Source organism: Xenopus laevis, chromosome 6S (genome assembly GCF_017654675.1).
Source record: "Xenopus laevis strain J_2021 chromosome 6S, Xenopus_laevis_v10.1, whole genome shotgun sequence".
NCBI lineage: Eukaryota > Metazoa > Chordata > Amphibia > Anura > Pipidae > Xenopus > Xenopus laevis.
The window spans coordinates 129854223-129881682 of record NC_054382.1 but is presented as its reverse complement, the minus strand read 5'-3'; the positions used below and the strand labels follow the sequence as shown (position 1 = coordinate 129881682).

General features: G+C 41.0%; 1 protein-coding gene across 3 annotated transcripts in view; it reads left to right on the top strand.

The window, feature by feature from the left end:
* The window catches only part of st3gal1.S (ST3 beta-galactoside alpha-2,3-sialyltransferase 1 S homeolog), a 74482-nt gene that overhangs the window by 10319 nt on the left and 36703 nt on the right, over window positions 1–27460 (top strand). Inside the window, exons 1-2 of one of the 3 annotated variants that reach the window (XM_018223981.2) lie at window positions 8736–8778; window positions 21113–21217. The exons of 1 other annotated variant lie outside the window; for it this stretch is intronic. The gene's annotated coding sequence lies outside the window, so the exon portion shown is untranslated. Of the gene's footprint in view, window positions 1–8735; window positions 8779–21112; window positions 21218–27460 lie in introns of those variants that run through there. One more of the 3 variants, XM_018223980.2, reaches the window with a different exon arrangement.

Sequence of the window (27460 nt, the reverse complement as noted above, 5' to 3'; positions counted from 1 at the left end):
TCAGTGGTACAGGCTGATACATTAGATAGGTATAAGAAGGGGTTGGATGGTGTTTAGCAAGTGAGGGAATACAGGGTTATGGAATACTTGTTTTGCGTCACCGAAAAACTCATGAATTTCCTGAATTGCTGAAAAATTTTAAAATTTCCCTGAATTGCTGAAAATTTTTCGAAATGCATTGGTCAATGGGCGTTAAAATTATTTTGCTGAGCAACAATTTCAACGCCTGCGACAATTTTTATACGTGCCACAATTTTTCCGATGACAAATTTTTGTCACAGTTTTCGCGAATATATTCGCCAGCGGCGAAACGTGGACTTTCGCTGCGAATTCACACCTGCCCATCACTAGTCCCATTGCATCTTGGAATTAAGAAAAAATGTTTTCCCCCTCTGAGGCAAATTGGAGAGGCTTCAAATTGGGTTTTTCGCCTCAACTGGCAGTTAGGCAGGTTATATACAGACTTAAAAGGTTGAACTTGATGATCTAGTGTCTTTTTTCTACCTAACTTACTATGTTACTATGTTACTGTGTTACTATATCATAAAGGTTGATACAGCCATAAAACCAGAGAAAGAGCCGTATATCCGTTGGACAGTGTATGAGATGATCTGGCTTTGCAGTGGGTGGATATTAAAGGGACACATTGCCTTTTATGAAACCTTTTTGCAGAACACATCTGTTGTTGATGTGTCTGAGACCCTTCTCGTGATTGTTTATGCAGGGAAGGGAAGCCTGTCGGCTATTGATGAAATTCAACATGATCATAAGGACTTCCCAGAAATAGAATGAGTAGTGACGTTAGATTGTATATCTGTGTGTATGGAGCAGCCGCTGAGAATACTGAGCAAAGACTCTGCCTGGGGCCGGTGATTAAAGGGATCCTGTCATCGGAAAACATGTTTTGTTTTTTTTCAAAACACATCAGTTAATAGTGCTGCTCCAGCAGAATTCTGCACTGAAATCCATTTCTCAAAACAGCAAACAGATTTTTTTATATTCAATTTTGAAATCTGACATGGGGCTAGACATATCGTCAATTTCCCAGCTGCATAAGTCATGTGACTTGTGCCTGCACTAGGAGAGAAATGCTTTCTGGCAGGCTGCTGTTTTTCCTTCTCAATGTAACTGAATGTGTCTCAGTGGGACATGGATTATACTATTGAGTGTTGTTCTTAGAGCTACCAGGCAGCTGTTATCTTGTGTTAGGGAGCTGCTATCTGGTTACCTTCCCATTGTTCTGTTGTTTGGCTGCTGGGGGGGGGGGACATCACTCCAACTTGCAGTGCAGCAGTAAAGAGTGACTGAAGTTTATTAGATCACAAGTCACATGACTGGGGGCACCTGAAAACCGGCAATATTTCTTGCCCCATGTCAGATTTCAAGTTTGAAGATTTTTTTTTTTTTTTTCAATTATTACAGTTTTGAAGGTGAATTGCCCTTTAAGAGTCTAACTTTTCCCAAGGGACAATTACTTATTTGCTTATCTTGAAATTGTTACAAAAGTATCTTATCTGCTGCTGACTTCTAATATCCTTATCATTTACAGTAGGGGGTTCATTATCCCTTATAATACATGAGTGATACTCAGAGTTCCCTGTATAACTCCGCCTGCAGCCTTGTGTCTTTATATGGTCACAGAACAACCCCTCAGTGACTTCTAATATCCTTATCATTTACAGTAGGGGGTACATTATCCCTTATAATACATGAGTGATACTCAGAGTTCCCTGTATAACTCAGCCTGCAGCCTTGTGCCTTTATATGGTCAAAGAACAACCCCTCAGTGACTTCTAATATCCTTATCATTTACAGTAGGGGGTACAGTGGCAACAATAAGCAGTTCCTGTTCCTGTTGTATTTAAGGTAAGAGAACAATACAATGTGACCAGACATGTGTATGGGCAGTAATAGTGTATTCAGCATATGAAAGTGTTTCCCGTGTGTTTCCTGCAGGAAATGACTTGGCAGACAAAAAAGCACATGTTGACCCCAAAAAACCCAGTCCTATTATCCTCTGGACTCCACTTGTTTTTTGCCTTGCTCCACAAATCTTCACTCGGGAATGTTTTCTTTTCTGTGGTCGGACTCTACACGTTATTGTTTTCCTCGTCCAACACAATTGAAACCAAAAACAGATTTAAACTAAAATAAAAATTTGGCGGCGTATTTATCTCAGATCAAAGAAGAGTTTGTTGAATTGTTGAACAATTTCCCGGTGGATTTCCAGACTCCAGTTACACAGGGCTGTTTTTTTTTTGTTTTTTTTTTAGAAATCTTCCACCACTCCCACCCCCCCAGGCTGCAGCCTTCCTGATGGTCTTCATTTACAAGAGCTTCTTTCTTTCATTTAACCTCACTCACTGACCTCCACTCAGCAAAACTCGGCTCTATTTTTAATATTTTCTCTTAAATATCTCACTCAAACATCTGTTCGTAGAGTTGCCACCGGGAATCCGGGATCATTACCTGCTGTTAATCAGAAGCACCCGGGTACCTGTGATTTACAGGTGCAAAATCCTAAATCTTCCAGACACAAGAAGTCCCTGTAATCTGTGCAACACCTTGCACTACAGAGCTCACAATCTAAATCTATAGAATATAAGAGAAATATAGAAGATATATATAAGGCAAAATGTCCATAGAGCTTGCAATCTAATGTATATATCAGTGTACATAGAATTCCGCTGACAAAAATCTAAATGCCACAGAGCTCACACTTTATATCTCAGTGTATTTAAAATTTCAAAGACAAAACATCTGAATGCCACAGAGCTTGCAATCTATACACACGTTCCATTGCCACTTTATGCTCAGCATGTTCTGCTATAAATAGTCCCTGTACCATGGAGCTTACAGTCTATACCACACAATACGTAACATTTTCCATTGACACTTTATACTCGGCATATTCTGGTAAAAAATTGTCCCTGTACCAATAAAGCTTACAATCTTTACCACACTATACACATATTCCATTGCCACTTTATATTCCGCATATTCAGCTATAAATAGTACTTGTACCGTGGAGCTTACACTCTACACAGAATTTTCATACATAGCAGATGGGTGGGTCATTTGCTGCCCAAATCCAAAAATACTCCATCTTCAACCTCTTGAGGTCCTGTAGAAGAAATTTTGGTTGTCAAATCCGAAAAATTCAGATATTTCGTGCGACAATCCGAAAAAGTTGAGTTTTTTGTGCGAAAATCCGTTTTTTGTTGATCTTATTTTTTCCGTGGTTTTATAATGATAATTAATGGTAAATCGTGGATTCTAGTTCGGTCTGATTTTTTTCATTAATAAATTAATCAGAAAAATTCAGATTTTAGGAAATAACCCCCTATATCGTACTAAAGTTGACCAACCCCTTTTTGGTGGCGAAACAATCCTCTTGGTTTTTTTTTTAATGTTTAAATGATTTTTAGGAAAACCCCAGATGACATTCTGGACAATAGGTCCTATACCTGTATATATATCTGTGTTGGGGGTACCGTTGTAGTACAAAAGTATAAATAGGTAGTGATGGGCGAATTTATCCCGTTTCGCTGCACCGAAAAATTAGAAACCGGAAAATTTCGAAACTGCGAAAAAGTCCAAATTCAAAAATACTCCATCTTCAACCTATCGAGGTCCTGTAGAAGTCAACAGCAGAGGTCCTATTTGCAATTTGAAGAATTTGAACGTGAATTTCTACGCTGGTGTAATTTCGCGGCATCAAAATCTACGGAGACGACAATTCTGACGCCGGCGACAATTTGATGCGCATTAAAGTCAATGGGCGTGCGGAATTGTCGCTGGCATCGGAATTGTCACGCCAAGTTCGCAAATTTATTTGCACCCGCTGAATAAATTTGCCCCTCCATGTAAATAGGACAGTTAAAAGCGGTGCAAATCAGCCGCTGGGGATTTAGGATTAAGTTCATTTCTGGGGGGATTAGGAAAGCAGAAATCTTTCTATAATTGGCCGCTCTATCTCTTAAGCTTTGCAAGATCCAGGGACGTCTGTTAGACACGAGAAAACAAATCTGCCTCCCATAATCCCCGGCAGCGTCACTCGTCACCTCGTTATTTATAAAAAAAAAAAGTGGCAACGATTCCATTTTCAGTGAAGGTTTAATGGTGGGGCGTCTGTCTGTTCTGTCTGTTGTTCTGGTGTTGAACTACACGGAACACTTCGGTCGGATAAACGCGCCAATAACCGCTAAACCTTTAACATGTCACGACTAGTGATGGGCGAATACATTCGCCAGGCGCAAATACGCGGCAAATTTCCACGTTTTGCTGCCGGCGAATAAATTCGCAAAACTGGCGACGTCAAAAATTTTTGGACACGCATCAGAAAAGTCGCTCGCGTCAAAACCATCACACGTCAACATTTTTCAGACGCCAATTGACTTTAACTTAAGAATTGATTTGGGCGTCATAATTGACGCGGGCGTTAAAATTCAGGTTTTTAGCCGTTTCACGCATTTCACGGGACAAATTTGTGCATCGCTAGTCGCCGTGACCAATTCAGCAGCTGGGAGGACCTGTCCTTTGGTTCTTCTACGTGACTCTCCGTATTTGCCTCTCCAGAGTCCCAGATAACAATAACATTGCCCTCTATCAACTCATTTGATGCTTTAGAGACTTCTTCATACCTCCCAACAGTCCGGATTTTGACAGCTCAGCCCGCAGTCCCAGATTGTTCCTGAAATGTCCTGACTTTTCTCTTTGATCTCCTGCACTGAACAACCAGAAAAAGATACAAAGTTTCTAACTTTAGCTTTTGACATTGTCTAGAATACGTGGCAGGTGCACTTAGATACATTTGTTGCAATTTAAGATAAGAAAAGAGACTATTGTAACAATTGAAGATAAGCAGGTCTCTTGGGGATACTGTGACTTGCAGCTTAAAGGGCAATTTACCTTCATTAGCAAAACTGTAATAACACATAAAAACCACAGAAATGTGTTCAAACTTTCATAACCTGCTAAATTTGGTAAAATTAACTTGGTAATTAGGGGGTGTGGCCACAAAAATGGGCATGGCCAAATAACATCTTTTTGTCCCGCTTTCTATTTCTGAAATATTGGGGGAGGTATGTTCCTTTCTATACAAATTGGTGCCTGGAGAATGCAGAGATTAGTGCTGTTCCCTAATGTGACCAATGGGAATTCAGGACTGGGTTCTTGAGAAAGGAAGGCTCTGGGGTGCAGAGCTTACAGTCTGTATATATAGGGGCAGATTTACTAAAGGGCAAAGTGGCTATTGCTAGTTACTTTTTGCCAGCGTTACCGCCCGCAGGGACATCGCCAATTTACTAACGGGCGCAGGCGCCAATTCGCTAGCGAAAGAGACAGGTGCTAGCAGTGATTCGCTCTCTATCGTCAATCAACAATTTACTCTGGCGAATGGACGTTATTCTGCAAAATCACTAAGATGCGGATTTTACTGAACGTTACCTCTTTCGCCAGACTTGCCTTCGCCAGCTCAGCTCAGCGCAGGCAAAGTGCAATGGAGTGAATAGATCTTCTGTTACTTACAGTGCGTGGAAAAAGCTTCTAAGTCCAAAAAACGCTTTTTTAGAGAGTGATAGTCTGAAGCGATGGGCAAATTAATTTGCCTGGCACGAATTTGCGGTGAATTTCCGCGTTTCGCCACCGGCGAATAAATTCGTGAATCTCCTGTGAAAATTCACAGCCGAAATTTCGGTGGCGTAAATTTTTTTTTCTGGACGCCCATTGACTTGGACCTGGGCGTCAATTTCCAATTTTTCGTGAAAATGTCTGATTTTCACGATTTTTCGGCGAATTTGCGATAGGCAGAAATGAACGCTAGCGCTTCTTCGCTTTGAATTGCTCGCATTGCCGAAGTAACGCTAGCGAATAGTCGCCAACATCCAGCGCCCACGAAACACTGCATTTTAGTGAATTTGCGTTTTCTGAGCGAATTTTCACCTGGCGAAGTGTAGCAATGGGTGTGAAGCGGTCGCTGGCGACTTTTCGCCAGTTATGGAATCTGCCCCTTAGAGTCAGACAAATGGTTTCTCCTGTTCATTCGCCGGACAACCTGTAGGAACGTTGTAGCAGAACGGATGCCAGTGCCGTATTCTCAGTGTATTTGGAGAAAAGCCGTGCGTCTGAATTCACTTTCAAGTTAAAGGAATGCAGACGAGGGAACCAGCGCGGAGACATTTGTCTTCCATGTTTTTTCCGTTAATATAAATCATCATCATCATCATCATTTTCTTCTGCTCCCCAGAAGCTGCAGGCAGTGGCGTAACTAGTTGTTACTGGGCCCCATAGCAAATTCAATTTAGGGCCCCAAAATATTTATAAATTGGCCTATTTTACCAAGATATATTAAAATTGCTAATTAATTAGGGTCTCACTGGGCCCCCTACACTCCTGGGCCCCCCTGCAACCGCAGGGTCTGCTTCCTCTATAGTTACGCCCCTGGCTGCAGGTGCTGATGGGGGTTCATATGTCTGATATGTTGAGTAGATTGGACAAAGCACTGAGATGTGTAAAGAGTCACGATAATGCAGTGACCTTTAATACCTTAGTACAGCGTAATTACTATCATTACAGCGATGCAGAAGAGGAAGTGAAGAAGCCTGCTGATTGGCCAAGGCTTTATCTGTGGGTCTGTTGACCTATAGCAGATGGATTGGTGGGTCTGTTGCTTTGCACGTTAGGCTTTATTAACACCGATAAGTAAAGGTTACGTTCTGAAAGTATACGAAAGCACAGAGTAGAGATATTCTTAAAAACTAGGGATGCACCGAATCCACTATTTTGGATTCGGCCGAACCCTTGAAGCCTTTGCGAAAGATTCGGCCGAACCCTAATTTGCATATGCAAATGCAAATTAGGGGTGGAAAATACAAAAAATTTACTTTCCGAACCAAATCCTAATTTGCATATGCTAATTAGGGACGGGTAGGGAAATTGCGTAACTTTTTTTGTCACAAAACAAGGAAGTAAATTTTTTTGTATTTTCCACCCCTAATTTGCATATGCAAATTAGGGTTCAGATTCGGTTCGATATTCGGCCAAATCTTTCGCAAAGGATTCGGGGGTGCAGCTGAATCCCAAATAGTGGATTCGGTGCATCCCTAATGGTTCAGTCCTATAGTCTCTTTTATACATGGGGGCAAATCATTTGGAATTGCCGGACCCACACCCACCCCTTCTCAACCCCAGACCCAACCCAGGCTACCCCAGAGTAACTGAATGTGTCTCAGTGGGACCTGGATTTTACTATTGAATGCTGTTCTTAGATCTACCAGGCAGCTCTTATCTATTTACCTTCCCATTGTTCTGCTGATTGGGTGATATCACTCCCAACTTGCAGTAAAGCAGTAAAGAGTGACTGAAGTTTATCAGATAACAAGTCACATGATTGGGGGCACCTGGGAAACTAACAATATGTCTAGTCCCATGTCAGATTTCAAAATTGATTATTAAAAAATCTGTTTGCGATTTGGAAAAAAAAACGTTTTTCCAGGACAGTATGTTTTTAATAAGGTGTGGCCTCTCTGAAGACTGTAAACGACGTGAGCGCACCAGCAAGTAATCGGCAGTTAGTCAGAATCACAAGCTGTGGTGCCACAAATTTAAGACATTAGTACAATGTACTGCGTACCTGCCAACATTTTGGAAATAGAAAGAGGGACAAAAAAAATTGCTGTGTGGGACACGGTCAATTTTTTTGACCAGGCCCATTTTTGTGGCCATACCCCCTAATTACCATGTTCATTATACAAAATTTTGCAGGTTATTACAGTTTTGCCAATAAAGGGGAATTGCCCTTTAAGCTGCAAGTCTCAGTTTCCCCAAGAGATCTGCTTATCTTAAATTGTTACAATTGTTTCTTTGCTTATCTTAAATTGTTACAAATGTATCTTAAGTGCACCTGCCACGTATTCTGGGCTCTCTGCCAAAAGCCAATTAAGTTAGAAACTTTGTATCTTTTTCTGGCTGTTCAGTGCAGGAGATCAAAGAGAAAGTCGGGACATTTTTTAGTAACAAACCCGGAACTGCGGGTTGAGCTGTCAAAATCGGGACTGTCCTGCGAAAAACAGGACAGTTGGGAAATATGGCACTGACCTGTTCCAGTCAGCCATCGCCCAATATGAACTTAAGAACTAGTGATGCACCGAATCCAGGATTCAGTTTGGGATTCAGCAGGATTCGGCCTTTTTCAGCAGGATTCGGCCGAATCCTTCTGCCTGGCCGAACCAAATCCGAATCCTAATTTACATATGCAAATTAGGGGTGGAGAGGGAAAGCGTGTAACTTTTTGTCACAAAACAAGGAAGTTACATGTTTTCCCCTTCCCACTCCGGATTCGGTTCGGTATTCGGCCGAATCTTTCGCGAAGGATACGGGTGTTTGGCCGAATCCAAAATAGTGGATTCAGTGCATCCCTATTAGCAACAGGGTTCAGCCAAATCCAACCTGACCCAGGGGTCCCGCAGGTTTCCAGCCAGCGCAGGAATCACTACTGCCCCAAAAATACGTAACGGACCAGTAACATAAAAAAAAAATTCTACTTAATGAAAAAAAAAAACACCAAGGCAGTTTTAACCTTAAATTCGCAAATTACTTACCGATTCTCTGCTTGCGCTCCTCTTCAGAAACGGCGACAGGGCGCAGATCCATCGTGCGGCGCTTGATTTCTCCTCCCTGACTATCTCCTTATAAGGAAGGCAGGGAGGAGAAATCGAGTGCCGTGCAATGGATCGTCTCCCTTCGCCGTTTCTGAAGAGGAGCACAAGCAGAGAATCGGTAAGTAATTTATTATTAAAGATTAATTAATGTAAAGTTAAAACTGACTTTGTGGTTTTTTTTTCATTAAGTAAAAATGATTTAAAAAGAAAGAAATAAAAAATGATATTACTGGCCTTTTAACTGCCTAATAACATAAAGTCCCTTCCCAGGATATTAAGTGCAGGTGTCTGTATCCATTTAATATAATCAGTAAATAGTGATGGGCGAATTTATTCACCAGGCGTGAATTAATAAATTGTGAATTTGCCACGGAAATTCACTTCTGAAAATTCGCCGGCTTTGGAAAAATTTTGACGCTGGTGTCTAAACCGTTGCCGGCGTCAAAGTTTGTCTATGCCGGCGACGGTTCAGACGCAGGTTTAGACACTGACGTCAATGGTTTTCGACGGTTCCGACGCCGGCTCCCATTTAGACGCCAACGACAATAAACGGACACTCATTGATGGGCGCTGGCGTTAACTTGGTTAATCGATGTTTTGCTAATTTTTCGCCAACGAATTTCGTAAAATTGGTGACGAGGTGAAACGGGACAAATTCGCTCATCACTATCTGTAAAGAGAACCATTAAATAGCAGTTTCTGTTAAAAATAGAAAAAAAATCACTTAGATAAAAGACATCAGTGAGGCCAAAATGAATTCGTTTTTGGTGCCGATTTTTGGTGCCGATATACAGGGCGGCCTGTGCAACGGGGGGAAAGAAAAACGTTACGAGGAAGAAGTGACTTCAGCTGAAAACTAATTAGCGTTAGTCTGTTACATAGTTTGGGGTCAGGAGACGAATCTAACGCCCCTTTGTGATTATTCGCCCGCCCGTGCCAAATATGCTTGGGTTTAGGATATGACAGGTGAGGCAACTTTGGGCGACTATTGAAAACGCATCGCCGCGTGTGCATTGATTAGCGCAGGCAACTTTTCATTCTAGCCTATGGGGAAAAACGCTGAGGCAGTTCGGGGAAATAGTCGCTCAAAAGACGAGGTGATTAGTCGCCAGGCGACAAAATCTCCCCGAATCTCCTCGTGTGGACTAGCCCTTAAAGGGAAACTGTGCTTCATATTTGCAGATCAGTAAATTTAAAACCCCTAGGGGAAAATGTGAAACCTTTAGAGAAATACAGCAGGTCAGCAGCAACACAAGCTGTAATTAAAAGCTAATTAGAGGGTCATTTACTGAAGCAACTGATTCAGAGGTCTGGCTGTCGTTATTTTCAGCTTTCGGCGTAATGGGGTTGTTCACCTTTAAATTAACTGTTAATATGATGTAGAGAGGGACATTCTGAGACAATTTGCAGTTGGTTTTCATTTTTTATTATTTGTGTTTTTTGAGTTATTTAGCTTTTTATTAACCAGCTTTCCAGTTTGCTATTTTTTGTTGCTAGGTTCCAGATTCCCCTAGCAACCCTTCACTGATTTGATTAAGAGACTGGAACATGAATAGGAGAGGCCTGAATAGAAAGATGAGGAATAAAAAGTAACAATAACAATATGCTTGTAGCCTTACAGAGTATTTGTTTTTATAGATGGGGTCAGTGACCCCCATTAGAAATCTGGAAAGAATCAGAAGAAGAAGGAAATTAACTCAAAACTATATATATATATATATATAAAAAAAAATAATGAAGACCAATTGAAAAGTTGCTTAGAATTGGCCATTCTATAACATACGAAAAGGTAACGTGAAGGTGAACCACCCCTTTAATGAATGGGATATTAACTGACTGCAGGGAACTGTACGAAATAGGAACTGGGGTGCAGTAAGAACCCCTATAATGCATGAATAGCAATAGAGAGCTATAATCTCGGCCATCAAGCAGGTCATCTATTAGTGATGTGCGAATAGCTTTTTGTCCTACTGCATTAAACTCAATATGGACTTTTTTTGTCCTAATGCATTATGGGCGTTTTTCATATGGCGACTTTTTTGTTTTAATGCACTTAAGTCAATGGGCGTTTTTTTCTTATGGCGACTTTTTTTGTTCTAATGCATTATGGGCGTTTTTCTTATGGCGACTTTTTTGTTTTAATGCACTTAAGTCAATGGGCGTTTTTTTCTTATGGCGACTTTTTTTGTCCTAATGCATTATGGGCGTTTTTCTTATGGCGACTTTTTTGTTTTAATGCACTTAAGTCAATGGGCGTTTTTTTCTTATGGCGACTTTTTTTGTTCTAATGCATTATGGGCGTTTTTCTTATGGCGACTTTTTTTTCCTAATGCATTAAAGTCAATAGGCGTTTTTTCTTATGGCGACTTTTTTTGTCCTAATGCATTATGGGCGTTTTTCTTATGGTGACTTTTTTGTCCTAATGCATTAAAGTCAATGGGTGTTTTTTTCTTATGGAGACTTTTTTTGTCCTAATGCATTATGGGCGTTTTTCTTATGGAGACTTTTTTTGTCCTAATGCATTATGGGCGTTTTTCTTATGGTGACTTTTTTGTCCTAATGCATTAAAGTCAATGGGTGTTTTTTCTTATGGAGACTTTTTTTGTTCTAATGCATTAAAGTCAATGGGCGTTTTTTCTTATGGAGACTTTTTTTGTCCTAATGCATTAAAGTCAATGGGAGTTTTTTTCTTATGGCGACTTTTTTGGTCCTAATGCTTTAAAGTCAATGTTTTTTTTTTCTCCTATCTCCTATGGCGACTTTTTTTGTCCTAAGGCATTAAAATCAATGGGCGTTTTTTTTCTTATGGCGACTTTTTGATCCAATGCATTAAAGTCAATGGAAGTTTTTTATTATCGTAATTTTTCTCTGCAAATTTTCCTGCGATGAGCTTTCGCCGCAGTTTTGCAAAAAAATATTGAACTATGCTGCAAATCCATGGCTGTTGAAAAATTCGCTCATCACTACCGACTATAATAAGGTGTGTACCTGGGGCAGGTATATTTCTGAATAAATTGTAAAGCAAATATCGCAATTGCCCTTTCTTATGGGAATACAAAGGACGTGTCATTTCCTCTCGGTTACGTTGTATTTGGTCCAACCGCAATGTCAACGAGTCTGTGTTTTCCAGGGTATTTGTTTGTGTTTTATCTGATTGTGACATTATCACAAAGTATGTGAAGTGACAGAGCAAACAAACTCACACTGACATTACAGACAAACCCACAGCTTGGATTTATTTGTCATCGAATTCTGAAAAAAAAATTCTGCAAAAGAGCTTTGAATGCGTGAGAGAGATATTGTCATTGTGCAAAGGTTACATTGCATTTCAGAATCTTCCCCAGATGACAATTTGCTTAGAATACTCTTTAAATGGCAAAAGGATAAAAAAAAAAACAAGGTTTTCGCGTGAATCCCTAAGCCAAATATTGACAAAAGGTGACAAAGAATGAAGGATCCCACCGAAACATTGCTGTTATCATCCTGTTGCTATTAAGAGAATAAAAGCATTTCAAGTACAGGTATGGGACCTGTTATCCAGAATGCTTGGGGCCTGGGACTTTCTGGGCAACGGATCTTTCTGTAATTTGGATCTTCATACCTCAAGTCTACTAGAAAATCATGTAAACATTAAATAAACCCAATAGGCTGGTTTTGCTTCCAATAAGGAACAACCCCTCAGTGACTTCTTATATCCTTATCATTTACAGTAGGGGGTACATTATCCCTTATAATAAATGAGTGATACTCAGAGTTCCCTGTATAACTCAGCCTGCAGCCTTGTGTCTTTATATGGTCACAGAACAACCCCTCAGTGACTTCTAATATCCTTATCATTTACAGTAGGGGGTACATTATCCCTTATAATACATGAGTGATACTCAGAGTTCCCTGTATAACTCAGCCTGCAGCCTTGTGCCTTTATATGGTCACAGAACAACCCCTCAGTGACTTCTAATATCCTTATCATTTACAGTAGGGGGTACATTATTCCTTATAATACATGAGTGATACTCAGAGTTCCCTGTATAACTCAGTTTGCAGTCTTGTGCCTTTATATGGTCACAGAACAACCCCTCAGTGACTTCTAATATCCTTATCATTTACAGTAGGGGGTACATTATCCCTTATAATAAATGAGTGATACTCAGAGTTCCCTGTATAACTCAGCCTTGTGCCTTGTGCCTTTATATGGTCACAGAACAACCCCTCAGTGACTTCTAATATCCTTATCATTTACAGTAGGGGGTACATTATCCCTTATAATACATGAGTGATACTCAGAGTTCCCTGTATAACTCAGCCTGCAGCCTTGTGTCTTTATATGGTCACAGAACAACCCCTCAGTGACTACTAATATCCTTATCATTTACAGTAGGGGGAACATTATCCCTTATAATACATGAGTGATACTCAGAGTTCCCTGTATAACTCAGCCTGCAGCCTTGTGCCTTTATATGGTCACAGAACAACCCCTCAGTGACTTCTAATATCCTTATCATTTACAGTAGGGGGTACATTATCCCTTATAATACATGAGTGATACTCAGAGTTCCCTGTATAACTCAGCCTGCAGCCTTGTGTCTTTATATGGTCACAGAACAACCCCTCAGTGACTACTAATATCCTTATCATTTACAGTAGGGGGAACATTATCCCTTATAATACATGAGTGATACTCAGAGTTCCCTGTATAACTCAGCCTGCAGCCTTGTGCCTTTATATGGTCACAGAACAACCCCTCAGTGACTTCTAATATCCTTATCATTTACAGTAGGGGGTACATTATCCTTATAATACATGAGTGATACTCAGAGTTCCCTGTATAACTCAGCCTGCAGCCTTGTGCCTTTATATGGTCACAGAACAACCCCTCAATCACTTCTAATATCCTTATCATTTACAGTAGGGGGTACATTATTCCTTATAATACATGAGTGATACTCAGAGTTCCCTGTATAACTCAGTTTGCAGTCTTGTGCCTTTATATGGTCACAGAACAACCCCTCAGTGACTTCTAATATCCTTATCATTTACAGTAGGGGGTACATTATCCCTTATAATAAATGAGTGATTCTCAGAGTTCCCTGTTTAACTCAGCCTTGTGCCTTGTGCCTTTATATGGTCACAGAACAACCCCCTCAGTGACTTCTAATATCCTTATCATTTACAGTAGGGGTACATTATCCCTTATAATACATGAGTGATTCTCAGAGTTCCCTGTATAACTCAGCCTGCAGCCTTGTGTCTTTATATGGTCACAGAACAACCCCTCAGTGACTTCTAATATCCTTATCATTTACAGTAGGGGGTACATTATCCCTTATAATACATGAGTGATACTCAGAGTTCCCTGTATAACTCAGCCTGCAGCCTTGTGCCTTTATATGGTCACAGAACAACCCCTCAGTGACTTCTAATATCCTTATCATTTACAGTAGGGGGTACATTATCCCTTATAATACATGAGTGATACTCAGAGTTCCCTGTATAACTCAGCCTGCAGCCTTGTGCCTTTATATGGTCACAGAACAACCCCTCAATCACTTCTAATATCCTTATCATTTACAGTAGGGGGTACATTATCCCTTATAATACATGAGTGATTCTCAGAGTTCCCTGTATAACTCAGCCTGCAGCCTTGTGTCTTTATATGGTCACAGAACAACCCCTCAGTGACTTCTAATATCCTTATCATTTACAGTAGGGGGTACATTATCCCTTATAATACATGAGTGATACTCAGAGTTCCCTGTATAACTCAGCCTGCAGCCTTGTGCCTTTATATGGTCACAGAACAACCCCTCAGTGACTTCTAATATCCTTATCATTTACAGTAGGGGGTACATTATCCCTTATAATACATGAGTGATACTCAGAGTTCCCTGTATAACTCAGCCTGCAGCCTTGTGCCTTTATATGGTCACAGAACCCCTCAGTGACTTCTAATATCCTTATCATTTACAGTAGGGGGTACATTATCCCTTATAATACATGAGTGATACTCAGAGTTCCCTGTATAACTCAGCCTGCAGCCTTGTGCCATTATATGGTCACAGAACAACCCCTCAGTGACTTCTAATATCCTTATCATTTACAGTAGGGGGTACGTTATCCCTTATAATACATGAGTGATACTCAGAGTTCCCTGTATAACTCAGCCTGCAGCTTTGTGCCTTTATATGGTCACAGAACAACCCCTCAGTGACTTCTAATATCCTTATCATTTACAGTAGGGGGTACATTATCCCTTATAATACATGAGTGATACTCAGAGTTCCCTGTATATCTCAACCTGCAGCCTTGTGCCTTTATATGGTCACAGAACAACCCCATCAGTGACTTCTAATATCCTTAACATTTACAGTAGGGGGTACATTATCCCTTATAATACATGAGTAGTACATGGTGTGTATATGTGTAAGTGCCAGTGAGAGGTGAGGGATGTGCCAGTGTAATGGAATGTGTATTGGCTCTAGGGAATTAGTAGTCAATGTGTTTATGAGCCGGAGAGGTATGTGTGTATGTGTGTAGTTATCAGTAGGTGTGTGTGTGTGTCATACATTAGTAATAGTGTGCGTTTGTCTCTCTGCTATAATCTCTGCCCCCAAGTATGTTCTTTAAGACGGAAGTTGTGCTTTGTCTATAATAATCCTTCCCAGGGGCTTATAATTCAATCAAACTCAATTCTTTATAAAGGACATGGAACTGAGTGTTAATTTAGTCTATGGCGGGCAGCATTTCATTGCTCGTGAACTGCAACTCCCAGAATTCTCAGTGAGCCGTCAGTTTTGCCTTCCAGCTGTCGTACCAAGGGGTTATTAACTTTTGAATTAACTGTTAGTAGGATGTAGAGAGGGATATTCTGAGACAATTTGCAGTTGGTCTTCATTTTTTATCATTTGTGGTTTTGTCGTTATTTATCTTTTTATTCAGAAGCTCTCCAGTTTGCAATTTTAACAATCTGATTGCTAGGGCCCAAATTACCCTAGCAACCATGTATTGATTTCAATAAGAGACTGGGAGAGGCCTGAATAGAAGGAAATGTAATGCAAAGCAACAATAACACTTGTTTTTTTTGTCTGTCCCCATTTGAAAGCTGGAAAGCGTCAGAATAAGAAAGCAAATAATTCAAAAACTATACCGAATAAATAAAGAAGACCAGCTGAAAAGTAGCTAAGAATTGGCCATTCTATATGTACAAATTAACTTAAAGGTGAACCACTCTTTTAAGGACTTAAAGGGGTTGTTCCCCTATAATGAACTGTTAGTATGATAAAGAGAGGGATATTCTAAGACAATTTGCAGTTGGTCTTCAGTTTTTATTCTTGAGATATTTTGCTTTTTATTCGGCAGCTCTCCAGTTTGCAATTTCATAGGAAATCATTCTGCTGATCACACGTTTCTAAGATCCCGGCTTCTCTCTTGTTTATTCTGATGTTGAACTGGAGTCAAAATAAACTTCTCTTATCTCCCAGCTCTGACTAAATGTGACTTTTTGGCCTAATTCTCTATGTCTCAGTGTAACACTATGTTCCCTTTATTCCCCAGTTGTGTCACTGCTTCTGCCCAGTTTAAAGGCAACTCCTTATGTGAATGACTGGTCCTTTCTTTGCATGGGAAATGCTATGAAACCTGCTTCCTATGAATTCTCATCATTACTGACCCTATTGCTCATTTTATCTCCCTTTTTCTGGATATTCACATCCCCTAGTGCCCTCATTTAGTACAGCCGCATGCTCATATGTACTCATGAAAAACTGTCCTTCTATGAAAGTGTGCAGTGTATGTGCGGCTTGTGTGCTGTCACCCCAATCTAATGTACTACTGTATTTTAGTACAAAGCCACTCATTTCTGTCCAACTTTATTTAGGGACATTAACCTCACACACAGCAATGTGGAGGCTTAGACATTTAAACTTACTGGATGAAAGTTTATGTAACCCTAGCAACAAGGCAGCCGTCTGAATGACAGAATGGAGAATAAATAAGAGAATCGGAAACTGATTTCTGGCCATGAATTCAGTGACCCTAGCAACAAGGCAGCAGTCTGAACGACAGACAGGAAGATGAATAAGAGGATCGAAAAACATTATCTGATTGTAAAGATCAGAAACCCTAGCAACAAGGCAGTAGTCTGAATACCAGAATGGAAGACGAATAAGAGAATCCGTAATAGTTTACTGGCTATAAGGGTCAGTGACCCTAGCAACAAGGCAGCAGTCTTAATACCAGAATGGAAGATGAATAGGAGGTACTGAAACTGCTTACTGATTGTAAGGGTCAGAAACCCTAGCTACAAGGCACCCGTCTGAGTACCAGAATGGAAGAAAATCAGTAATTTATAACAGGCTGTAAGGGTTAGTGACCCTAGCAACAAGGCAGCAGTCTGAATGACAGACTGAAAGGTGTATAAGAGAATCAGTAATTGCTTAGTGGATGTAAAGGTCAGTGACCCTAGCAACAAGGCAGCAGTCTTAATACCAGAATGGAAGATGAATAAGAGAAACAGTAATTGTTTACTGGATATAAGGGTCAGTGACCCTAGCAACACGGCAGCAGTCTGAATGACAGAATGGAAAATGAATAAGAGAATCAGTAACTGTGTACTGACTGTAAGGGTCAGTGACCTTAGCAACAAGGCAGCAAACTGAATGACAGACTGAAAGGTGTATAAGAGAATCAGTAATTGCTTAGTGGATCTAAGTGTCAGAAACCCTAGCAACAAGGCAGCAGTCTTAATACCAGAATGGAAGATGAATAGGAGGAACTGAAACTGCTTATTGATTGTAAGGGTTAGAAACCATAGCTACAAGGCACCCGTCTGAGTACCAGAATGCAAGATGAATAAGAGAATCAGTAATTTATAACAGGCTGTAAGGGTCAGTGACCCTAGCAAGAAGGTAGCAGTCTGAATGACAGGTTGGAAGATGAATAAGAGGATGAGAAACTGATAACTGACAAACTGACTGATGCATAGGAGAGGGTGTGAAGCAGCTAACTGTCTGACAGGTTCAGTAACCCTGGCAACAATCTAGCAGTCTGAATGACAGACTGGAACTGGAGGGGGTCTTAAACTGCAAACACAGCTGCGATAGTCGGTAACCTCAATAACAAGACAGTAGTCTGAATGACAAACTGGAAAATGAATAGGAGAGATTAACATGTTTATAAAACTGAGGGGCCCACGTCACTTCCATAGCCAGGGCCCCCCCGATCTTTATCTCCTGCAAGTCTGACACTACAAGGGAATTTACTCTTCTATTTTGTTAGGCTTCAACTTGCGCGGCGATCGGTTGTGCCATGATGAAAACCAACCTGTCCCTCGGCCATTCATTTCCCTCCTGTCAAAAATCCAACTTTTTCCTTTGTGTCTTTGTCTGTTTTCATTCATTCCCATGCCTTGTAGCGGACAGCTCACATCTCTGCCTTTCATTGAGGGCAGACGCTGGGGATAAATGATCACATTCCTTACCCTTCCAGCTCTCACATCCCCGGCAGAACAATGATGGGAAGTTTGATTTACTGTTTCTTCCACAATATTTGATCCTGACAAGAAACCACCATCATCATCATCATCGCCGTCATCATCATCAGCCAAGCCTTGATCAGCCTCTAACTGTGTTGTCATTCTACAGAAGAAACAAATCTGTCCCAGGGGTAAAAAAAATCGTCATGTTACTGAAGTCAGAGAGTGAGTAGAGCGTTTCTGAATTTGCTGTTAAACTGCAGCTCCCAGACGTTGTAGTGTAGATGGAAGTATTTATAGCATTGTACCCTTGTAGATCAGGTTAGGGCCCCGGTTGTACTGCAATATGAAGAGCCCTCTGTTCTCTAACTGATACATTTATTCCTGCTGTAAGTATCAATGTCGATTGATTCAAAGTCTTGCTGTGCTGAAGAGGGAATGCTGGGAGTTGCAGTCTCATTACACTTCCATGTTAATTAAAGGATAAGTAAATATGTTTTATTTGAATCTGAAGCCTGCTTTTTGTTGCAGTGCACTTGCCTGTGGCTCTTCTCTCTTTGTTGCCCAAACAAAGCCCCACCCATTCCCTAAACTTTTATGGAATGTTATATACAGAGTTGGACTGGGCCGGCGGGATACCCATTAGTCCCCAAGGTCTATTTCTTCCTTAAAGGATAAGCAAGCCTTTAAAATAAGTGAATGTTACATTGACGAGGGTGTTATTCTAAAGACTTTTGTAATGTACCTTCATTATTTATTTGTCTTTAACTCCAAGATATTAAGGGATACATGTGCTGTTAATATGAATGAATTGTGTTACAACAGCGCCACCTGCTGGTCAGTTTCCCACCAGTCTGACCACCAAGTAGTCAAGGAAGTTGTCAGGAGAAAGAAAGAGGCTTATGTTCTTCTGCTTAGGAAAGATGTGAGAAAGGTTTCTAATTTTATTCCTAAGCAAAAGAACATCAGAGCAGTCTCTTTCTTTCTCCTGACAACTTACTTGACTACTTGGTGGTCAGACTGGTGGGAAACTGACCAGCAGGTGGCGCTGTTGTAACAAAATTCATTCATATTAACAGCACATGTATCCCTTAATATCTTGGAATTAAAGAAAAATAAATAATGAATGTACATTTCAAAAGTCCTTAGAATAGCCCCCTCATCAATTTTACATGTTTGCAATGTCCCGTCTCTCTCTTTGATCTCCTGCACTGAACAGCCAGAAAAAGAAACAACGTTTCTAACTTAATTGGCTTTTGGCAGAGAGCCCAGAATACTTGGCAGGTGCACTTAGATACTTTTGTAACAATTTAAGATAAGCAGAGATACAATCGTAACTAATAAGATAAGCAGGTCTCTTGGGGGAATCGGTGACTTGCAGCTTAAAGGGCAATTCACCTTCATTAGCAAAACTGTAATAACACATAAAACCTGACCCTAAAACCCCCAGAAATGTGATCAAACTTTCGATAACCTACCAAATTTTGTAAAATGAACATGGGTAATTAGGGGGTGTGGCCATAAAATGGTCGTGGTCAATATGTGTTGTCATGGTCAACTTTTTGTGTTGGTCGGTGTTTCTGTGTTTGTTTTTAGGGTATTATTGGCTTTCTTGGTATCACTGGGCTTTTATCACAATATGTCGGATTGTTTGAGATTGCCGCAAGTAGATTTGCCTGCTTTGAACCGTTACTTTGGCGTTGAAGGGGTTAAAGGGTGTACTTATTTAATTTCAAGTGGCTTGTTTGCTGCCTTGTGTCGGAGATGTGCAGAATGGGAATACAAGCGCCTTCCAGAGCTGTTTGAATGCCGCACTAACAACCGCAGACATGTTTTTCTAGAGATAAGAATTCCGCGTTTGACATTGGCTGCGACGCTCGGCAATCATTCCCGGCACTTGTAGGCAAAGGACAAAACCTGCAACACGTTCGCTGGCGCAGCCGGGCCCCCCCCCCTCCATACGGCCGGCATTTTCAGTGGCGCACGGGCTGCCGGGGGGCCCTGGCCCGCTCGCACCCCCTGCTCCCCCGGTAGTTCCGCCACTGCCCACCCCTGACTTTCACTCTCAGACTCCAGCATATCCCTTCCCTGGTTTTAACTGCCCAATCCAGCATATCCCTTCCCTGGTTTTAACTGCCCAATCCAGCATATCCCTTCCCTGGTTTTAACTGCCCAATCCAGCATATCCCTTCCCTGGTTTTAACTGCCCAGTCCAGCATATCCCTTCCCTGGTTTTAACTGCCCAGTCCAGCCTATCTCTTCCCTGGTTTTAACTGCCCAGTCCAGCCTATCCGTTCTCTGGTTTTAACTACTCAGTCCAGCCTATTCCTTTTCTGGTTTTAACTACTCAGTCCAGCCTATTCCTTTTCTGGTTTTAACTGCTCTGTCCAGCCTATCCCGTCCCTGACTTTAACTCTCAGAGTCCAGCCTATTCCCTCCCTAGTTTTAACTGCTCAGAGTCCAGCCTATACTTTCCATGCTCAATTTTCTTCTTTGTATTTTTTCTTGTTTGTATGTTTATGCTTTCCATGCTCATAACCTTTACTTCCTATGCCCATTACTATGCCCCTAAGGTCTTTGTTTTTCAGCAACATGTTCATGGCATGTACCAGTGATCTCAGACATGCTTGGTGCGTGTAGAATGTATTGCTCTCTCTAGCCTATACTTTCCTTGGAATTCATGGCTTCCATGCCCATTACCCCAAATATGTTCTCAGATGTCCTCATTTTCTCATATCCTCATACACCCCCACCCCTCCTGTCCTTTTCTGTCTTCCTCAAATGGTTCTATCCAAGCTCTTTGTTGTTCCTTTATTGATGGCAGGGGGTTCTTTATGTTATTTAATGCATTTTTACTTTGTGTGGTCACATTTTATTGGAGTTTAAATGGGAAACCCTCATTCTTGCCTTTTCCCACAATATGGCTGCAAAGAGTAGATTCCCAAGGAAATGCTGATCTTGCCCCTCTTGTGTTTTCTCTTAGAGTCACGTGGCACCAGATATAGGAAAAACCCAGCAGCCCTCAGCTCAGTCTGTTGATCCCCTGGAATTTCAGGCAGAAGTTTAATGGAAGCCATCGCATGTTAAGGTAACAATATAATTATTCCCCAGGTACAAGCAGGGTCAGGCTTACTGGGCAGTGGGTGAGGTTTTGGGCAGATAGAGGGTCATGCAGTTACTGAATGATTGTTGGCAAGTAAATGGAAGGAATTTGGGGGTGCTGGGGTGAGTGCTTAGTGTGGTTTTGTGCTGAACATGACTTGGGGCCATAGGATTCTATGCAGGTGCAAACAGCAGAAATCAATGTATTTTGCACATTGTCCCATGCATTGTATACAAGTTACTTGACTTTTTGGCAACGCCATCAAGATTGTCCCATGTACTACTGTAGGACTGTGTATACAATTGACTGATTGGTGGTGGTTGATTACTGAGCTCGTTATTTCTGAATTTCTGATTCACAGAGGCTCAGACATGAGAATTAAATCTTTGTCTTGTCTCTTTAAATCTCTGTAACCAGGGCAGAATGTCTTATTTCTGCTGCTGATCATGAAATAAATGGTTATCATGTAAATAAAACCCCCAATGCATGGCCCATTATTATAGTAAAGCTGTAGGGTTTAATGAGACTCACCTATAATAAGATGGTATGGTCCAGGTAAGTAGCCATGTGACTGACTATCCATGGATGTGATCTGTAACCCGGTCAAAGAACATTGTTTGAACCCCAACGTTCCAAATATGGACCCAAGTGCAACAATGAACTGGACCAGTTTTTCACTTAAAGCATAAAAGTCCCACATCTTACTGGGTTTCTGGGTAAGAATAAGCTCGCTGCTCACCGGTACCAAAGCGGAGACAATCAGTGGCAAATGTCTCCATAACTTGATGGTTGACTTGACATGGGGAAGATGATGGCTCTGTGTCAGTATTCCAGTAAGAATGGAAGAATGTTACCCATGTAACCACATGTTTTTGGGGAATAAAACAGCTTTGCTTTTTTTTTTTTAAACAAATGTTGATTTAGGAGTCGGGTTACAACTCTCGCCCTCAATTGAACAGATTGTTGCTCAGTTGAGCTCATCGACTGCGGGGAAGTTGATCGCATAATGAGCACTGACTTTAAAGGAGAAGGAAAGCTACGGAGGCATTTTATTGCCAATTGATTAGCTGCAATAGTGCAGGCTATAAGACTATATTTATTCTGTATAATGTTTTACCATACCTGAGTAGAAAGCTCTAGAAGCTCTCTGTTTGTTTAGGATAGCAGCTGCCATATTAGCTTGGTGTGACGTCACTTCCTGCCTGAGTCTCTCCCTGCTCACTCATAGCTCTGGGCTCAGATTACAGCAGAGAAGGGAGGGGCGAGGGAGAAGAGCAAACTGAGCATGCTCATGCCTGGGTCAAGGAGGTTTAAAGGATAAGTAAACCTTTAAAATAAGTGAATGTAAAATTGAGGAGGGAGCTATTCTAAGCACTTTTGTAATGTACATTCATTATTTATTTTGTTTTTATTCCACAATATTAAGGGATACATGTACTGTTAATATGAATGAATTGTGTTACAACAGCGCCACCTGCTGGTCAGTTTCCCACTAGTCTGACCACCAAGTAGTCAAGGAAGTTGTCAGGAGAAAGAAAGAGGCTGCTCTGATGTTCTTCTGCTTAAGAAAGATGTGAGAAAGGTTTCTAATATTATTCCTAAGCAGAAGAACATCAGAGCCCCCTCAGGTTTACTTATCCTTTAAGTTAAAAGCAGAAAGTCTAAAACAGATGCCCATGAGTACACAATAGAAGGAAAGAAATGTGGTGTTTCTTTTGACAGGGGACAGAGCAGCATTACTTTGAGGGTTTACTGGTATATTTAGGTGGACCTTTCTGATAAGGCTTACTTAGTTTTAACCTTTCCTTCTCCTTTAATGCAGACGGCAGTTTGAAAATGACAGTTTTTTCTTAAAACATTCGTTTTTTTATAATTCTCTTTATCCTACAACTCTGTAGCTTGGAATTTAAGCAAGTATTTGGCTCCTGGAGTCACAGACTTTGGTAGGGTGCAACAGTGTCGAACTGGGATGCCAGGGACCCACCAGAAAACTGTGAGCCCACTTTCCAAACCGTTATCCCTACTCTCCTCACTCAAACTCTTTATTTTCCTAGTCTTTTATATCTACTTACTTTACTCTATTCTTCCATTATTACGCCTCTTTTTTCCCATAAACAAATAGGCTATGAAATAGGCCAAACGGTTAGAAGCAAGAGGGTCAACAGACACCTAGGCCCGTCTGAGTTTTCCCGGTTTCCCGGTGGGCCAGTTCGACACTGGGTTGCAATTATTACGAATGGCGGCCTGGGATGAGAAGACGATTCAAAGGCCATGGTATAAATGAAGGACAGTTTGCAGAGTGACTTGGATTTCTTGTGGATAGAGGGTACCTAATGTAATAGGAGAGGTTAACTTCCCCTTTAATATCTGCTCCAGTGCAGATGCCCTATTAGTAACCTTAAATGGCCACTACATTATGTTTCATTCTCTTTTTGTCTATTCTAAAGATAGAATGAAGATGTTAACTGGTGTCGTCAGCCTTGTTTAAAACTCAACTGCCATATTACCCCCTATATCTCTCCAGTAATTCTATATAATTAGCGACCCTGTTTTGGTTTTTTTGCCAATTCAAGCTCTGCTCACCCTTATAATATGCGCCGTATTTATCTGAATGAAAATAATTCCTGTTTATTGGTGAGATTTATCCCGCCATCATTACATTTCACATTAATGAGGTATAAAACTGCCAGGGCTCTAAGTGGCTCCTTTGCCGCCTCCATTCTGAGCGTCTGTTTCTTTTATATCCCTGTAACCTGTAGTGGAGCCTTATGGTAACAATCAGCGCAGTTTTCATTTGCTGACTTCTCTGGCACAGGATTTATTTGGGTCGGAATCAGGTGGAGACTTTTCAAAACTTGCTTCGTTCCAAGAAGGAACTGGACGTCCAAATCCAACACATTCCACACGCACACGCAGCCTGTCTGACATCACTGGCACATGCCGTAAACATGTTGCTGTTAGGAATTCAAATGAACATGTTGCTGAAAAACAAAGTGCCAGACCTAAGGGCAAGTCAGATGTTTCATGGTAAACAACGTGGGGTCCATTTAAAGGGGTAAGTCCTCTACAGGACCCCATTTCTTGGAATGAGGCATTCTCTAATTTGAGATAGGGCTCTACTTTAATAACAGTGTTTGCCTACACGTTACATCTCCCAGCATGCTCCAGCATATTATTAAAGGATAAGTAAACCTTTAAAATGAGTGAATGTAAAATGGATGAGGGGGCTATTCTAAGCACTTTTGTAATGTACATTCATTATTTACTTTTCTTTAATTCCAAGATATTAAGGGATACATGTGCTGTTAATATGAATGAATTTTGTTACAACAGCGCCACCTGCTGGTCAGTTTCCCACCAGTCTGACCACCAAGTAGTCAAGGAAGTTGTCAGGAGAAAGAAAGAGGCTGATGTTCTTCTGCTTAGGAAAGATGTGAGAAAGGTTTCTAATTGTATTCCTAAGCAGAAGAACATCATAAGAAGAAGCATTACTTGCTTCCCACCAGTCTGACCACCAAGTAGTCAAGGAAGTTGTCAGGAGAAAGAAAGAGGCTGATGTTCTTCTGCTTAGGAATAAAATTACAAACCTTTCTCACATCTTTCCTAAGCAGAAGAACATCAGATCAGCCTCTTTCTTTCTCCTGACAACTTCCTTGACTACTTGGTGGTCAGACTGGTCAGAAACTAACCAGCAGGTGGCGCTGTTGTAACAAAATTCATCTATATTAACAGTACATGTATCCCTTAATATCTTGGAATTAAAGAAAAATAAATAATGAATGTACATTGCAAAATTCCTTAGAATAGTCCCCTCATCAATTGTACATTCATTTATTTTAAAGGTTGACATATCCTTTAAGGGTTAAAGCATGCTGGGAGTTGTAGCCCAGCAATGTCAGGCAAGGATTGAATGTTCTTTCCAGCAGCTGCCTGGGAGACATGTGGCCCAGTATCGACCTGAGACCAGTTGTATTTAACACTCTCTAGTAATGTTTATGTTGCAGGGCTCAGGGTAGGGTTGTAATGGGAAACATCTGGGGAGCTGGTTAAAGCAAGGGTTGGGTAGTAAATTCTCTAAGCTAGGGGCGCCCTCTTCTGTTAAGTGGCACTCCGTGTTTTGGAGCTTTCTGGATAATAGATCCAGTAGCAGCCCACACACACACACACATACATATTTGCAGTGTGCATCTAAATGCATTGCTGATTTTCCAGGCTAGTTGTAAACGGGGAACTCTGCCCAGTAAATAACTATAATCATTTCTGTTTATTGGTGGGGATTTAACTGCAAACAATTGGGGCCTTCTGTTGCTGTTGGGCAGATCCGTAGCTGCGGAGTGGTTTAGGCTTCCCAGATGAGGTCACGTTTTCCAGAATATTCCAGTCATTTCCGTTGCGAGGATTCGAGGCATCCAAAAAAGTGTAATTCCCAGCGAGTGAAACATATGGGAGTTGGCTTCCATACGCTCCAGTAACAGGGAGGAATCCATGGGCTTAACTCTCCGGCTGCCAGAATAGTTTAAGGAGAAAGAGTTTAAGTTAGTTATTATATAGTTTGCGGTATATTTATAGAGGTATAAAGAAGGGTGTGGAAATATCGAATTTGCTGTGTGAAACATGGGGGATTATTTGCAAAGACTAATGAATGTGAGGTGCAGAGTAAAGTGTCAGTGGACCGTGGCCAAGCCAGATGCAAAAAGTACTGGGCCCATTTGTCCAGGATCCCAACCATAAACTTTATATTGCTGGGCCCCCATCTGGGGTTGCTGCTGATTGAAAGGGATTCTGTCCTGATTTTTATGATGTCGTTTTTATTTCGAAATGACACTGTTTGCACTGCAAATAATTCACTCTAAAATATCGTTGTAATATTGGTGTGTAGGTGCATCTCAGGTCATTTTGCCTGGTCATGTGCTTTCAGAAAGAGCCAGCACTTTAGGATGGAACTGCTTTCTGGCAGGCTGTTGTTTCTCCTACTCAATGTAACTGAATGTGTCTCAGTGGGACCTGGATTTTACTACTGAGTGCTGTTCTTAGATCTACCAGGCAGCTGTTATCTTGTGTTAGGGAGCTGCTATCTGGTTACCTTCCCATTGTTCTGCTGATTGGCTGCTGGGGGGGGGGGGACATCACTCCAACTTGCAGTGCAGCAGTAAAGAGTGACTGAAGTTTATTAGATCACAAGTCACATGACTGGGGGCACCTGAAAACCGGCAATATTTCTTGCCCCATGTCAGATTTCAAAATTAAATATAAAAATATCAATTTGCTCTTCTGAAAAAGCGATTTCAGCACAGAAGTCTGCGGGAACAACAATAATAACGGATGCATTTTGCTCATTAATGACCTGTGTGAGGTCACACATGGTCTCCCCAGTGAGACCATGTGACCTCTCGTAGAGAGGAATGGTTATGGCCAGCAAGATACAATGGTACCTTAAGCAAGACTGAAACTGCAAGTAATGTCCGTATCAGTATCATGGAAGCATAGGGAAAAAACAAGAGGGAGTTTACTGTTTATTGGGCTTAAAGAAAGCAATATTCATCATTTAATTCATCATCATCTTTTATTGATATAGCGCAGACAAGATACACAGTGCTTTACCTTAGTTATAACAAACAGGGAATAAATGGAGGATAAAAAAAAAGGGTTACAGATACAATAGGATTATAGTGCCCTACAAATTAGAGATTACAAGGTTAGGGTACAATTGAGACATTAGGATTTTAGAAACAATTTTGTGATTTATGATACAGCAATGATTGATTAATTAAGGTACATTGAATAAGCTTCTTTAAACAGATGGGTCTTTAAGGAGAGCTTGAAAGTTTGGAAAGAAGGAGAAAGTCTGACAGCTTGTGGCAGAGAGTTCCAGAGAAAAGCAGAAGCCCGAGAGAAGTCTTGTAGGTGAGAATGGGCAGAAGTGACCAGAGGAGAAGTGAGGGAAGATCAGAAGCAGAGCGTAGGTTTCGTGAAGGAGAGTATTTGGAGATTAGAGATGAAATATAGGGAGGGGTTTCATTATTAAGGACCTTGAATGTGAGTGTAAGTAATTTGAATTTGATTCTAGAAGAGATTGGGAGCCAGTGAAGGGACATACATATGGGAGCAGCTGATGTTGAGCGGCGAGATAGATGAATGAGTCTAGCGGCCGCGTTTAGAACAGATTGGAGTTGTGAAAGGTGACTTGTTGGAATACCTTTGAGGAGTAAGTTGCAGTAATCAAAGCGG